Source organism: Canis aureus, chromosome 2 (assembly GCF_053574225.1).
Source record: "Canis aureus isolate CA01 chromosome 2, VMU_Caureus_v.1.0, whole genome shotgun sequence".
NCBI lineage: Eukaryota > Metazoa > Chordata > Mammalia > Carnivora > Canidae > Canis > Canis aureus.
This window is the reverse complement of record NC_135612.1, coordinates 19331673-19346057: the sequence shown is the minus strand read 5'-3', so window position 1 is coordinate 19346057 and position 14385 is coordinate 19331673. Positions and strand designations below refer to the sequence as shown.

Sequence of the window (14385 nt, the reverse complement as noted above, 5' to 3'; positions counted from 1 at the left end):
GTACAAATCATAAGACTCTTTGTCTGAACCTCATGTTACTTGCATGGAAAAGCATGAGTAAGTTCTTCTCTCAAGTTTTAAAGAAACATTAACATACATATGCTTGAAAGGAAATGAGCCACGAATTACAGAACTTCCCAGCCTGCAGTCTTGTCCGGTCCTGGCTCTCAGTTCCTTCTAAAACTCTTTGCTTCCCTGAAATAAATGTCATGTGCAGGTTTTGTTCATCGCCAAGCAAAGGTGTCCCACAGCTTTACAATAGCTTGCCCTGGCTTAAAACAAAATTGCCTGTGTCAGGATAGTTTCAAATGTTTATGTTGATATGACTCAAGCCCAGGCACTATTTCTCATTTTCCTTCCAATGTGTTTTTCAAAACCCAGGGCATAGGTCTGCCTGAAAGTTGGAAACATTTTTGACAATAATTTGGAATTTCCTCTCCCCTAATGTACCAGATTCAAAATGAATTATGGAATCATTTTAATAGAAGGTAGAGAGCTCCAAAGCAATTGCCTACACATGGACTGTCTTATACCACAAAACAGCAATATCTATAGTTGGCAGAATAATTGGCAATGATGGTTTTTACAGAAATGTATTGTTGCTATTCAGCTGAAAGAAAGAAATTTAAAAGAGTAAGATTTAGACAACCCTTAAGAAGAAGAAATAGAATAATCAAATTCAATATAATACTTATATATATTGGCAAATGTGAAATGTTTTCAAAGTCTTCACTTTCCCTTATGGGGAAAAAGTTTGCTTTTGCTTACACATTTTTTAAATTTTAAATAAAGTAACTCAAATATTTTTTTAAAGATTTTATTTATTTATTCATGAGAGACACACAGAGAGAGAGAGAGAGAGAGAGAAAGAGAGGCAGAGACAAAGGCAGAGGGAGAAGCAGGCTCCACACAGGGAGCCCGACGTGGGACTTGATCCCAGGACTCCAGGATCATGCCCTGGGCCAAAGGTAGGTGCTAAACCACTGAGCCACCCTGGGATCCCTTATCTCAAATATTTCAATAAAGTTGCAACTTCTGAATCAGTTCAAACTTAACGAATGCCCATCACTAAGAGAGAGAAGGCAAAGTTATTATGATTACCTTCAGTATCTCAAAATGTAATTGGAAAGACAAGATAGACCCTATGTATTAGTTTATACTTGAGATAATTATAAATAGAGTTGAAGGACTGTGTTAGGCTCTCCATTTACATCTCAAAGTTAAGGCACCAGAGCTAAATTTCCTTGTTAATTTATAATGAACATCCAGTCATAACATTCTGCCTATTATCTAGGAAAACTTGTTGCCTTTCCCTAAGTTATAGGCAGGTAAGATGTAGTTTGAAATTCATCTAATCACATCAGAAGAAACCAAGAATTCAAGGTTAGTCTAGAAAGACCTAGATTTGTCAGTATTCATGGGTGGATTGTTACCAGATGGAAAATTCACTAGAATAAAATATAAACTACTCCCAGGATAAAGCAGCTGAATGTAGTGGCAAGATGAGTTACCCATTCACCACTTCCCCTACTTCTTTGTCATGTTATGGGTATTCATAAGGTCCAATTGTGAAAGGGATGAGATCTAGAGAGGAATATGCCATGTAGTCTAAAGGAAAGATCTCAGAGATCTTGGAATATGAGGCTTTAAATTATATCCTCAATGAACAATATATTTCTTAAGAAAAAAAGGAAATATGGTTTTATCATTTAATTAGTCAACAGAAAGGACTTCATCATGTAACACTTGCAACAAAAAGTCTGGATTATCTAGTTTAGATAAGAAGTCATATGCCAGTCAGCTTTATCAGTTTTGATGTTTGAATGCCAAAATTTACTTGACTCAAAGAGGTTTGTTTTCTTTAAATTCTTACTAAAATCTCTAATAAAGTTGTCTTTCACTTTTCTTCTTTTCATAAAATGACATAATAAATAAACAAAAGAGGTCAATTGGACATAGATGATAAATTACAATGTCTCTTTTTCCCTGGTATATTGCAGGTTAAGAACAATTATATTGCAGATATACATAATTCTTCAAAGTTTTAACAAGGTTGGCGTTTCTTTCCAAGTGACTGCCAGGTTTTGTTTTTTTTGGGAAAACAGGAGAGCAAACTGCAACTTCAATATCATTACATTTTGCAAAACTAAGCATTTGAAATGGAAAGAAAGATAACATATTTAACGTACATGGGAAAGAATGAGATAGAGAACTAGTATTGGGTGGGCAGGGGAATGATGAAAGGTAGAAATAGTGAACCTGACCTGATGAGATTTTTGACATTTTAAATGGAATATTTGGAAGACACTGGAGATTTATGGGTTAAGCAAGGCCATCCATAGATACAAGAATCTCCTCATAAAAGGAATGCTTGAAGTTGACAGAAGCAGTTTCAAAAAAAACTAGGCAGTGGTATGCTAGACCTCATTTGTACAACCTTGTGAAGACAAATGTTGATTTTTCAGAAATTTTGCAGCCAAGTATTAGATGGCCATTATAAAATTAAATGACAGGGCGGCCCGGGTGGCTCAGTGGTTTAGTGCCGCCTTCAGCCCAGGGCCTGATCCTGGAGACTAGGGATCGAGTCCCACGTTGGGCTCCCTGATGGAGCCTGCTTCTCCCTCTGCCTGTGTCTCTGCCTCTCTCTCTCTCTCTCTCTCTCTCTGTGTGTCTCTCATGCATAAATAAATAAAATTTATAAAATTAAATTAAATTAAATGACAGAAACATAATTAATGAATTATATTATAAGCAAAGGTAATACACATTCAAAATCATCATTTTCTAATTATTTTACTTTTTTATTATCTATGCTCCTGAGATTATTTATGTGTATCTACTACTGTACAATCTATATGTACAGTGTATGGTACAAATGACAGTTGTGTGCTCTTCCCAATTCTTCACTTAGCGACATAAAGTTAGTAGTTTAAAAGCTTATTTTTATAATAGACTGTTGATAAGATTTCAGCATTATTTGATAAAGTAATCCCCCAAATTAGAATGAAATCTTTATAGGAAAAGAGGATCCACGTTACAATTAAACCCCTCTGTAATAGTTTCTGGTTAGACTTAATGGTAAAAAGTGAGGCCTCCTATAAATGGTGATTGAAAATAAAAGCCTAGAAGTATCCACATTTCATTTGATTACTATTAAAGAGCCAATAGACTGTTTTCCTTTCATTAAGGGAGGTAATGTTCCTGAGGAATTAAGGAGTTTCTTCATCAGTTCTTGGGTTGCTTATAAAGTTCCTCTGCAACAACTCATCAAATGGTCATTTATACCCACTCTAGAACAAGTATGCCAGAGACCTGCAGAAATGATGCTCTCCTTCTTTCCAATTTTCCCTAGGTAAACTACAGAGCAGGCCCAGTTTAACCCCAAAAAGATCAGATTTTCAAACAAGTTTTAAAATTAAGATTCTTCAAAAAAAAAATAATAATTAGAAAGGGTCCCCACCCTTTTGAAAAGGATATAAACAAATTTCAATGTTGCATGTTAGAAACCCTGTTAGAAAAGATGTATCTTAACATGATAAGTAAATGAGATGAAGGAGAGAGTCTTCAAGTTACTTCCAAACTCACACAGGAACCCAGTGCAATTTCACACCTGTGGTATGGAAATGGGCTAAAGGTGGCAGGAGGATGTTGCAAGGACCTACCAGCACACTCCATTCTGTTTGCTCAAATTCCGCTCCTGAAAGGCAAGAGATCTCTCTCAAAAATTATCAGCACAGACTACAGAGATACAGAGATATACATTTGAGAGTTAATCCAAGAATAAGAACAGCTAAAACATGAGACAATATTTCAGAAAAGATCTGAAGACAATACAAAAAAAATATATTGTTTTCTTACCTCAGAAGAAGTCTCAATTATTTCGAATAGGAAATCATAAAATTTAAGTTAAGGAGAAAACCCAGAACATATTAGATCATTCAGATTCTCTTAAAAGAGACAACATGTACCAAGAGATAAAAATAAAGATGAGAAATCCTTCCAATTTCCATAGGCCTGTTTAGTCGGCAGGTGACTTTCCAAATGTTGCTGTTACATTCTGTATATATGTACTCTTAGCCTGAAAAGTAAAAAAAAAAAAAAAAAAGAAAGAAAAAGAAAGTAAGAAAGAAAGAAAAAGAAAAAGAAAAAAGAAAAAAACAAAAGACTTCAGGACTTAACTTGTTATAACACCAAGTTTTTTAAATAACGGAAAAAGTTGCTGGTAACCTAGTTTTCTTATACCTCACAATCCCAACTAATTTGGTGGAGTTAAAGGGTGTTACAGTAGTAACTTATTTCTGACAAACTCCAAACACCTATCAAATTCTTCTTTGACCAAAGCAACACAATCTTTTCCTCAGCACAAACTAAATCAAGCAAATCACAGAAAAGAAAAAAGAGAGCATTATCCCACCTCGAAGATAAAAATGCATGGTGGATAGATTGAAAGAAAAAACTGATAAGGAAGGTAGGAATCACATAGGGGTAAGGAGAGAAAAGGAAGTGCTGCCATAATAAAAATGTTAAACTTCCAGAATTCAATGTAGGTAGTCTTTGCGGACTCTAGTTGGTTCAGCATATATAATTCAAAGGAAGAGTTCTGAAGAGGTGTGGAGAACTTTAAACAAAGGATGCTTATGTGCAGATTCACATGATAAAAAAGCATTCACTCCAGCACTTCATTAGCCTCTTCAAGAATCTCTTCTAAGGCTGAAAGTTAATAATAATAATAAACTTTATTCATCCCCATCAAGGCAGGTGTCAGTACTGCTGTGACTGTGACTTCTAGAATATTGCCCCCACTCCTCCCACACTGCCCCACTCTCTCCACCTCCTACCACCTCCAACACCCACTACACCAAAAAAAGGTTAAAGTTAAAGAAGAATGTGTCTCACCTGACTGAGTGTCTGTGAATTCCTGTGCTAGAATTTTTAGTATTTTACCAAGAAAGAAAGTTGGTCATTTTGAAATATATAAAATGCAATCCTATTTAGAGCAACGGTGAAATCAAACATTGTGTGCTCACTGTGAAGTTTGCAACATTTGACAAATTGTAATTCTGTTCTTCGCAAACTTCTAAACACTTCCTGCTAAGTGACAACAAGCTTCAGCAAGTTTCTACAAACCTTCTGCAGCTTCTTCATCTCACTATAAAGAACAGATGCCGTTTAGGGGCTGCTGTGAGCTCTTCTGTTCTCTGTACAATATGTACACGTACAAAAAGGAATTCACATTCGATGAAAATGTGATAGCCAAGGCCTCCAGAAAGCTTTAGCAGTAAGTGCACAGCACTCCAACAGCTGGCCTAAATCAAGGGCTCTCTGTCAATCACTGAGAAATGTGACAGACTTGTAACTTTGTGGCAAAAGCGACAAAATTTACAGTTTTAGAGAATCACATCAATAACAAAATAATTTGTGTTGTTAAAATATACAAAGATGCTCCAAATTGTTTTCTAACAAGTTTAATGAAAGTGAATGTATATTTTCATATTTAATATTAGAAAAACTAAAAAAGTAGGTAAATATAGTTCTAGTCATTTTCATGTAAATCATTAGAGAAAAACATATATGTGGCACTATTTCGTACCATAAGAATTAATGCCAATAAATTCAAGTTCTCAAAAAGGGGCAAATGCATTCTGGGAAATTCAATGAGTTTACTGTGTACTTGATTTTCAAGTTTATTTTTTAGTAAATTCAATCCCCCCAAATATAAATCAACTCACAGAGTTCAAAAGTAGATATTTGCCAACACAAAAACTTATTTTATAACATTTTATATGGCTTTTATTATGCAATTTAAGATTTTATCCAACAGCCTTGTAAACAAGGCTTCTGTCAGACTTCGTGATCTATTCAATAAAACAAAAATCATTCCTAGTCTAAAACAGTGCTTCCCAGACATTCATGTTCTTGAGATCTCGATCTTAAGATTCACCTGTGATACTTGTCAAAAATAGCAATTACCAGGCCTCTCCCCTAGAAAGTCAAAGGAGCAGATTTAGATTGGAGCTCTCCAGGCAATAATTACAATCAGACAAGTTTGTTACACAGTACTTTTAAAAGAAAAGATTAAGAAAACAGTTTTCTCAGACATTTACCTGTATACAAGTCTAATAATTTTTAGCACTTTAAGGACAACTAAGAGAAAACAAATACATAAATCAAAAAGCCAAAAAAATAAAATAAACTGTAACTATAGTAACTGAAATATTTCCATACTTAAATTTAAGTAAGAAACATAGAAAAAAGAATAGGGAGTTTAGAAATCAAGTCAAAAACAGGGGGGAAAGGAGTCTTTATTAAACATACATATCGGGATCCCTGGGTGGCGCAGCGGTTTGGCGCCTGCCTTTGGCCCAGGGCGCGATCCTGGAGACCCGGGATCGAATCCCACATCGGGCTCCCGGTGCATGGAGCCTGCTTCTCCCTCTGCCTGTGTCTCTGCCTCTCTCTCTCTGTGACTATCATAAAATAAATAAAAAAATTAAAAAAAAAAAAAATAAAAAAATAAACATACATATCACTTATGTTTATCATGTAAATTTTGATACAAGATGTTCCATATATATGCATTATATATGTATAGGTACCTGTACATATATACAATACACATATATAATATATATATGATACATATATATGGCCCATCTTATACCAAAATCACTATTATATCTATACACTATCATATAGTGTGTACATATACTATTATATATACAAATATATAGTTTTAATAAGATTAAATTAGATACTTATACTATCTATATGCATATATATATATACACACATTATATTAAAAAATTTAATTTTATCACTAAGACTGTATGATTTGGGGTGAGAAAGCCAGTATTATGAATGTTTTGTCCCCCAGGAAATACATTACATGTGTGATATCATAAATCCCCCTGTACTATATTCTTTGTTTTTGCCTACACTAGATTTCATTAATTGGCATCTTCTAGATTGCAATTTTGGTCATAACTGGTAATAATAGCTGTTATTTTGGTTCTAAAACTTTGATAAACATTTTGATTTAGTGCTTTCATTAATGTTAGTTTTGTTAATTTTAATTAATTAATGTATTAAATGTGAGTGGTGACACGGTATAGTGTTCTATCAGTTATTTGGCCTGTGATCTTTAGCAAGTTTCTTGATGTCTCTGAAGTTCACTCCTCTTGATGATAACAGTGCCTGGCTCTTAGGGTTGTTAGGAGGAATAAGTAAATTAAAAGATTTAAAGTACTGACAGTAGTGTCTGGCCTATGGTAACTGCTTGATAAATATTAATTATTACTAGTAAAAGCAAGATGGCATCATGTCTTCTCCAATAACATGGTCTCTACAATGACTATAGAATTTATCACAAAACAGGAAATTTCTAATAATAGCCATGACACAATAATTTCATGAGGACAAAGGAAAACCTGAACAGTAACAGGAAAACTCCTTCTTAAATTTCAATAGATATGCTTTAATAATTCAAGAAAAAAAAAACAGACCAAGTAGAATGAATTTATGATAAATTCAGAGAACTTTAGAGCTGGAAGAGACTTTAGAATCATAGAGCATCATTTTGCTATCTTATAGATAGGCAATTTGAGGCCCAGAAAGCAGAAAGGATTTAATCAAAATCTTGATGAGAAATTGGTTTCTAAATCTGATAGGTAGATGGGGGAGAGTGACTCGGTTTGGTAGTTCTGTTTGTCGCAAATTATCTTCCAAAAAATAATTCAGTACAATATTTTTGTTTTGTTTTTCCTCAGAGGGAAGCTAACAAAATTTAAACAAAGAACTAAGTTTCTAGCCAAGTAAGCTGGATTTTATTGTTGAGGGTCATTCCCAGGAAGAAGATGGATAATGGGGAGAAAACAAAAGGAGATGGTACCATTCCAGGTTAAGTGAATACCTAGGGCTCAATCAGAATCCCTTGGGGCTGGGGTGGTGGGGTTGGGTATATTTTTACTTGTCCTTAGGTAAATAAAGTATGCACACTGAAGACAGGCTTGAAGGGATTCTTTTCCTTTCTTAAGGCTATCATATGATAATCTTCATTTTGTTTCATTTTGTTAGAACCACTCTTCCCTACCCCCAACTCCCTGCTGTGTTTAAAGTTGATTCTCCCTCTGGTTGCAGAAATAGAGCTGGCGGCCTAGGATAAACCAACTCTTATGCAGAAAATACCTTATTGACAAGAGGATGCTGCAGAAATGGACACACAACTCTGGTGAGGCCAATCAGAGCCCAAGAGGTTGAATTCTCGGGCTTGGATTTCAGTTACTGGCACCATCTCTTTTACTGAGCTAGGGCATTATGGAATAATCCCAAGAATGTACCACTCCAGAGGAAGTGAAATGCAGAGATGAGCCCATGTGACATGGTATGAACCCCAAATTTAAGCTACATTTGATATCAGAAAGTTTTTAGAGCCAATCAATAGTATTTTGCTTACGCTAGTAAGGACCAGAGTTTTGTATCATTTACTAACTAACCTGTAAATGTACCTAAGTCACTTCATTGGATACTAAGGTTGAGGCCCTTGCCTGTGTTGAGTCTGGCACTGGAACCAGAAGAGGCCCAGGTCTGCAGATAGAACTCACCAACCCATGGCAAAGGAGGAGGGAAATGAGACAGGACTTAAACACAACCAAAACAATGGTTCTCAGCCTGGATGCACATTATTATAGTCACCCACTGACCTCTGAAAATATACTCAGCCCGTCCTCTAACAAGATTCTAATTTAATTGATCTGGTGTGGAGTCCACACCTCAGATGATTCTAGTGTGAGATCAGAGCTGAGAACTATGGCCTAGAATCCCAAATTCATTCGGAGAATTTCTCAATTCCTGATGAATAATGGGGAGTCCTCTAACACAGTGAGAAAGAATCTGGGCTATGGCCTCATGTGGGCCCAAGTTTGAATCTTGCAGTGCTTTTTGCTAGTAAGTTTGCATAAATCTCTTTAACTCTTGAAACATGAAGTTAGTTTGGGTTTTGCCCCGTTTTAATTGTATAGAATGGGAATTACACATTCACACTGTTGTGAAGATTGAATGAAATAATTTAGCTCTGTTAAAAATATATATATTTATTTATTTATTTTAGAGAGAGAACGTGTATGCAAGCATGGGGGGAAAGAGGAAGAGGAAGAGGGATAGAGAATCCCAAACAGACTCCCTGTTGAGCTCCATCCCAGTATGCTGAGTTCACAACATCTGAAACGAAATCAAGAGTCTGATGGACGCTCAACTGACTGAACCACCCTGCAGGTACCCTGAAATAATGTAGTTCTTAACACAGGGCTTGACACATGGTAAGCACTTGAGTGTCAGCTATCTATGCTGGTGAAGGAAAAAACAGCACAACAAACATAGGCTGTGCAGGCTGCAGCATCAGACCTCTCTACTAAACAAGTACTCAGTGTTTAGCTTTGGACAAATAATTTTCCTTTTCTGAGCTTCAGTTTTGTAAGTTATTCATGGTACAATGAAATGAAAAGATGTCAACATACATCTTTAATCGGTCACATACATCAGATATGGTAAGTGACAGTGCTTAGAACAGAGTAGTCATTTAAGTATTATGTTTTACTTAAATCACAAATACAAGAAAATCACAACTTTTCTGATCATAGGAATAAAAATGTAAACTTAAGTGAATAATAGGACGTTTCACATAAGCATGAGAAGCACATACTAGATGTGCTTGATTCCCATGGGTAGATTCATACTTCTGAGATAATTAACAGAAATCACAGATCACCAGTGACAGAAGGTACAAAACAACAGCACACAAATAAATACAGTACAAGAGAAGTTAGACTGACTTTCCCAAAATAACAAGGTCAGGCTGAAGGATGCAAAGTACATAAGAACACTTCTTGCAAATGAACGGGGAAAAAAAAAATACCACCACAGGGTGACTTCTCAACCAAGCTTTGGTAATCTGTCCAATTGAACTCTTTCAGACATAACAATCCCTTCCCCTATCTCCATGGTGCCAGTTATAGGGAATGGCTGAATGAATTGATTGCTTAATGAGTAATAAAATACATAAATGAGAAAATACACACACACACACACACACACACACACACACAGGAATAAATAAAATAAATACTGAAAATCAGCTCTAAATAGAAACATTGGTTGATGGCAGTTCCCTGTAGGTCCATACTTGTAGGACTGAAACACTGACTGGCAGCAGTTCTGTATACTTTTTGGAGTTCAAATGAACTGGAAGCACACCTGTCACTGCCTGCCTTGTTAAAGCATCTGATAACCTATATAATGAGCAGAAGACTATGAAAGTACATCCAAGCTTAGAAGTAGAAGCAGAAACGTGATGGAATTAAAAAAATAGAGGTAAATAATTATTCGTTAAATACTCTATGCCACTCCAATGTGAAAAAGGCCAGGACTGAACAACACAGACATAATCCTGACAGGCAAGTTTTCAGAGATGCAGGTAGACAAGGAGTTTGCTCTCCAGAAGTGGGGTGTCAGCTCTGGGATGAAGGTTGGTGACTTCTCCAGCAGCATTCACAGGAACTTTGGATGTGTCAGCCAGGCCTGTGTACTTTTTGCACTCAGCCTCAAGTCTCAGTTTTGAAATGTGTGAAAATCACCAAATTAGACAGTGTCATGTGAAACTATGAACATTTTGCTTCTTGTTTTTAATTATTGGAAATTGTAATTGACCTGTGTAAGTGATGTCTGTTGCACTGCTTAAATAGCTGAGCTCTGATGCTAACTCCTTTCATTGTTAATGAAGAAATGAGTGTTTCTTTCAGTAACCTGAGTGCGAGAGATGTCAACTATGAAAAACATAACATTTTTATCCCTGAAATAAAGAATAATTTTTCTGCTATATATATATTTCACTCTAGCACCATGTGATCTACAAATCTGGTTTACTTCACTCCTCCGAAAATCTCACGGATTAGAAATATTCTTGTTCTTTCTTAATTACGTCCCTCATTTCCAAATTAAGTCTATCTTTTTAATAATCAATTTGCATTCAAGTTTTGAGTTCCTTCATGGCAGTTTGCCAAGAATGAAAGAAAATATTGTTGGTTAAAAAGGCTATAAGTGAAGCTAAGGAAGCCTCATTTATTTTTGTCCATTCTTACTCTTTCATACTTCAGGAGGGGTTTTTCTTAATTTCTCTTCAGTCAGTTCATCTTTCTTCCTTCCTATAAACTTTAGGTAAGACAGCCGGATATCTTGGGATTCTGCATCTTCTACATCAGCAAATCTCAAAGTCTGTGCTATGAAAGGGGTGTGATTCTCTTTAATCACAGTGTTACATAACTCTGCAGATTCTCTAAGGTGTAGTGATATTTAGAGGTGACAGTAAAAGCATTACAATTCCACCAAGTGTTATACAGAGAAACCATGCATGGGGAAGGCTGAACCCTTTTAAACAGCTAGTAGGAACATAATGAACCATTTTTTTCTCCACAGCATTTTGATCAAACAAAAATAGCTAGCTGAGATTTTGGTCACAAACTTGAGATGCTGTTAAAATATACCTATTAAGCTGACAAATAAACCCTCATACTATTTATGGATGTTCAGTACTTTCATAGAATATACATTAAGTAGGAATGAAAAAAATTCAAATGGACTAATGTGCAGTAGATATTTTTAGCTCTTCTTTGAATGAAAAACACATTGACACGTTTAGGAATGTGGCTAAATTCCTTGCATTATTTTTCTTTTAAAGTTCCTAAAGCTGTTTTTCACCATGACATGAGTAGTAGAGACAGTAGTACAAAGAACAGCAGCAGCACTAGTAGTAGCAGCAACACTAGTAGGATTTAGGTAGTGTTTCTATAAACAAACATTACTCGTAATATCCTTATGAAATAAATAGGTTATAACTGAGAAAGCTACTGTTACACAGGTAAGAAAAATCATGTCATAATGAAAATTTAAAGATGAATATAGCATTTTATAAACTTCTGACTTTATAACGTTTCAATGGGAACTCAGAAATTATATGATAGTCAAATATACCAGCGTGGCTTACTAGTAGATCTCAAGACTTATTAAAATATAGTAATTAGGATAGTTGATAGTAATTAAGTTGTGTTGATGGGAGGATAGACAATCAGACCATTAGAAGAGAGTAAAGAGTTTATGAGTAGACTCACAAATATAAGCACACAATTCATGACAAAGATGGCAACATAGAACAGTAGAAAAAGAATATTATTATCAATAAATAGTACTGATCCAATTGGAGATCTTTATCAGAGAAAAAATAATTTTTGATCCCTATCTCATTCCATGAATGATTACCTTCAAATCATGGATCCCAGTGTGAGAGGCAATAAACAATAAAGGATCTGGAAAATATATAGAATATCTTCACCACTTTGAATACACAAAGACTTTTTGAAAAGGGCTCAAAAACCCTTAATCATAAAAAAAAAGATACAGAAAGGAGGCTATGTTAAAATTAACAAATTCTTTTTTTAATCAAAATACACTAGTGAGAGTGAAAAAGTAAGCCACAAAGCAGACAAAGACATTTGCAATACATAAATGGCAAAGGACTTGAATACAGAAGAAACGAGATCTACTACAAATTAATATAAAAATACAAATAATTCAATTTGAAAATGGGAAATATACACAAAATAGGATACTGAAATAGGAAAGGGTGCCTTTTATCAATCATCAGGAAATTCAAATTTAAACCACAATAGGATGCCATTACAGCACCAGAAAGCTAAAGTTAAAAGGATTGATGATAGCTGTTACTGCTAAGAATGTAAAGCAACTGAAACTCATAAATTTATCTTGGAAATGTAAGTTGGTTCAACCATTCTGGAGAACTACTTAGAACTTTGTACAAAACTAAACACATGCATACTCAATGACACACTACTACCACTCCTATGTACATTCTAACTGAATGCACACCTTGGTGCACTGAAAGACATGTTTAAGGATGTGTATAGTAGCATTAACAAAAACTCAAAGTGGAAACAACCCAAATATACACTGTAACATGGATGAATTTTGCAAACATAATATTGTTCAAAAATTGCCAGACATAACCAGTTTAAGACAGGAAAATCTTATGATACTTAAAACCAGACAGTTAGTTACCTCTGTGAAAAGAGAGGATTTCCGATAAGGAAGAATTTATCGGATGCTGGTAATACTTTATTTCTTGGCCTGTGAGACAGGTAGCTCCATGAGTGTGTCCACTTAATGAAAATTTATACATTTGTATATTTTTGATATCTGCACTTTATTGCAAGTTACAGTCCAATAAAAAGTCTATTAAATAAAAGTATGCATTTAAGAAATAAATGAATTATCTTAAAACTGGAATAGAAGATAAATTACACCTAGCATAATTCATCCTCCATTCAAGAAAAGTGGTAAATTATAAAGTAACAAAAAAAAAAAAAGCATGCAGTGAGAATGAAATATCAACAGAAATACTAATCCTTGGGATCCTTCTACCAAGAACTGATTCCTGCAGTCCCAGAGTAATGTGATACTAGATGTGTGTAATCTGCTTATGCATTTTGCTAACCCCTATTGACCTCACAAACCATGTTGGTATTGCTGGGGTAGGAATATAGTATCTCCATATTATACTTAGGAGTAAATTTTCACATAAATTTATATAATTCAAAATTCTTTCAACTTTACAATATCATTTAAAATCTCTTTTCATTTCCAACTTTCCCCACCTCCCATCACTATTATAATTCACATCCATAATAAGTACAGAACAATGTTGTTAAGGAAGGCATTTTAGTATTTTTTTCTTCAAGATTTCTTTTAACCATATCCTTAATTCTTGTTACAGTCTTATGCACCTTTCTAGTAAACCACCTTTTGAAATTTTCCCAAGATGGGGGTGTACCACCATCTTAGAAAATAAATGAGATTTTAGCAATATTAAATAAGGTTGTAGTAATCAATCAAAGAATAAATCACCTTGTAATCATTCCTAGAGAATATGAAGAAGCAAAAAAATCTACTTTACATAATGATTCCCCAATTATAAAATGTTCTAAGACAAAGACGGCAAATTTGTGGTACTTATGATACTTCCTCAATATGGAACAGCCTCTCCCCCCGCCAAACATAGTAAATATTCATTTGTCAGAACCTTTTTTTCCTGCTGAGTCTATATATGGCCTCTGAATTCTTCTCAATACCACAATCCAGACAGCTTTTACCAATTGTTGGCACATAAATTTAAGTTTGACATCCTAATCTGTAGGAAAATTTAAGATTTACTAAATAGGATAGCCCATCTCACAAAAATAGATTATTGCAGAAGAGAATTCATAATATCATAAAGTGTCACTTCTAGCAAATCCAAGGGAAAGATTAATGCAGAACAAACAG

At 34.8% G+C, this 14385-nt stretch overlaps 1 protein-coding gene across 21 annotated transcripts in view; it reads right to left on the bottom strand.

Annotated features, from left to right (window-relative positions):
* Nucleotides 1–14385, bottom strand: part of LOC144293967 (uncharacterized) — a 1010193-nt gene that overhangs the window by 591334 nt on the left and 404474 nt on the right. For 18 of the 21 annotated variants that reach the window (XM_077865362.1, XM_077865366.1, XM_077865384.1 and 15 more), the window contains 2 exons: nt 3859–4078; nt 3663–3697 (listed from right to left, as the gene is read on the bottom strand). The exons of 2 other annotated variants lie outside the window; for them this stretch is intronic. The gene's annotated coding sequence lies outside the window, so the exon portion shown is untranslated. Of the gene's footprint in view, nt 1–3662; nt 3698–3858; nt 4079–4202; nt 4711–14385 lie in introns of those variants that run through there. One more of the 21 variants, XM_077865532.1, reaches the window with a different exon arrangement.